This window comes from Tenrec ecaudatus, chromosome 13 (assembly GCF_050624435.1).
Source record: "Tenrec ecaudatus isolate mTenEca1 chromosome 13, mTenEca1.hap1, whole genome shotgun sequence".
NCBI classification, from domain to species: Eukaryota; Metazoa; Chordata; class Mammalia; order Afrosoricida; family Tenrecidae; genus Tenrec; species Tenrec ecaudatus.
In genome coordinates, this window is record NC_134542.1 from 3528405 (window position 1) to 3531327 (window position 2923).

Here is a 2923-nt window from a genome sequence, read left to right on the forward strand (position 1 = left end):
GTTACAAGATAGATAGACCAATCTAAACTAAACAGAGCAGCTTCCCTCCATGCTAGGAAGAGGAAATCGGAGAATATAACATTAAATACCGATCTCGCTCAGGACGGCGCACAATCATGAAGCAGCCGGGAAGAGGTAAAAACAGACACTGTTTGGAAAGAAAACAAGGTGGCTTGGCTCGAGGGCCTGGGACCCAGCTTGAACAACTGGAGGGAGAACAAGGGACAGACAGACAGAGAGGGCAATTATATCCTAGAGGAGAAGACACGCTCCACCTAAATTACGTGGAAATTTAATGCTCGGCCAATGAAAGTCCTAATAGGGTTTTTAATGATGTAACGGGCTGATTGAAAAGTGCAACAAGTGGCCCCGATTAGCCAAGTCATTTAACCCTTTTATGACCCCATAAGACATATAGGCTGCCTACCTGTATTTTTCACCTCTAGGCTCTAGTGGGAAGCTGCTATCCCACTGTAAGTGCATGCTGCCATCTGGTGGGGATCTGTGTCTCTGTAAATCTGAAGACAACAGGCCTCCTCCTCCTTTCTGCCCTAGCACCAGCCCCAAGGTTAGGCTGCCATCTTGTCCGTAAAGCCCCCCTATCTTGTTATACGTATGACTTCCTGTCACACGTATGCCTACTGTGCAACCCCTTCCTGTTACACATGTGGTTACCTAGGGGAACGGAACCCCTGGGGTGTATATAAGCCTTGATTGGAAATAAATTTGCTCTCTCTGCACAGATATGGCTCCTGAAGTCATGATGGTCCCAGAGGTGAGCGCTTGCATGCTTTATCTTGTCTGGTGTCTGTTTAATTTTATCTCACAATTAAACAACTGCCCCTTGGACCCATTTGATTGTGGAGGCTGAGACCCCACAGGAGGCGGTACCTGTGCACTTCACATTGATGTGGTCATCCTCCTCCAGGTCAGATGGATGGCCTCCCAGGTAGCATGGGGACCTACTTCTACAGGGATCCCAGGGACCTCGTTCAAGGAAGTATCTGCAATGAGGAGTCCGGATTCTGGGACAGTCCAGTGAGCAGACATCTGGAGGGCAGATGAATCTCTGAGAACACCTCCCCCACCCCCACCGCACCCCGCCCAGCCGTGTGCCTAAGCCAAGGGCTATCACTGACCAGCTGCCTTCGATATCACACAATGTCCAGTCCGGGCTGCATTTTTTAATCACCTCCTGTCCTATTGAGTAAGAACCTCCAGGGATTCCCCGCCCACCGTTTCCTCTCCAAAGCTATCCCACTGCCCCGTGAGAAGACAGCTTCCCCTTTGCATGCTTTCCCGCCTGGGTCAGCTCTCCCCCAGGGCACGTGATGCCTTTCCGCCAGTGCTGAGCCTTTGGGGAGGGACTGGAGCCAAGAAGAGCTTCCAGGCTGAAACGATGGAACCCGGAGGCTGGGTCTTGGGGTGGAAGTTAGAGCTTGCATTTCTTGCTTCCCTCTAAGGACTGCTCATGTGATGTTGGCTGGGTCCTCGCACTTCTCTGGTCCAAGTTTCTGCACGAAACTATTGAGGTCATTTCTCAATTTTAAAAAGAGGAGCCGCGTGGCATGCCTTTCTTCCTTTTCCTTCCTTCAGTTCAGATGGATAACCCAGGGGGAGGGGGAAACTGGTCAGGCAAGTCTTTGTGAGACTTTGTGCAGAACCTTCCTGGACAACTCCACATTCCTTCCTTTCTATTTGCTCATTTGTAACATTGTCTCGGCACTGTATCCACGTAGCATTCAATTCCAGGAGTTTAATCCAATCAGTGTTAGAACATTGCCATCTGCTCTGTACTTGTTATTATTGTAATTGTTATTTTCTAAATTGTGGCACAAATATACAATGAAACGTTCTCCAGTTTGACACCGTCTGCATGTCTAATTCAGTGCCATTGATTAAACGCTTGATGCTGTGCGCCATTGTCGATAGCCTCCTCCAAATTATTCCACCACCAGTCACGTAAACTCAAGACCCCGCTAAGTAAAACCTCTTCCTCCTTCACCAAGTATTCCTTCTGTTCCACACCACTTTCTGCTCCCAACAGATGACTCTGTGTGGCAGTTACATCATCTCCTGTCAACTTGAGCAAAGGGGTGGAGTCTGGCCTGTCAATCAGGTTGCAGCTTGATGATCTCATTTGGAGGACTGACAGACATAAATGGCTCACTGGACGCCAGACCCACTCTCTCTGCCTTCCTTTTCCTGCTGTGGAGACACTCAGAGAGCTGGAGGAGACACATGGAAACCTGCGCCAGTGTTGAGATGCTTCCGTTGCCACTGGATCCACAAGACCTTCCACCACTTGCCTGTGATCTTCCTGCATTCGGCATCATTGCATGTGCTGCATGAGTCTGACGAGGACTTCATGGACTAGTATCAGACATATGGGCTAATATCGGACTTATGGACTTATCTGGACTGGGTGGGATGTTTTCTCAATATTTAACTGCTCTTTTATATAAAGCTCATTCTTAGACACATCTGAGTGCCTACAAATATATTTCTCTAGTCATCCCAGACTAACACACTCTGGTTCATCCCGATTCAGGCTCCAGCCTCTCCACCCTGCCCCAGCTTTTGTTTCCTGCTTTTGTGAATGCTGCATTCACTGCTGGCGTGAGCTGGTGGCTCAGGGTTGTCTTGATTGGCATCTCTCACCTGGCTGAGGATCCCCAGGGTTCCTTCCTCATTTCTTCCATTGGCATCAGCTGCTCCATGTTCAAGAGCAAGTTTTAGAGTCTCTCCTGGCCTCCCACTTGGCCTTTTCCTTCTTGTCTGTTTAATGACTCTTTCTTTACATTCTCCCATGGCTCCTCTGGCCAGCGGTCCCTAGTGTTTGATGGGGCAGAGTGACGTGTCGTCTTCTTCAGATGGCTGAGGAACTCAGGTGGGATATACTCAAGGGTGTATTTTGGTCCCT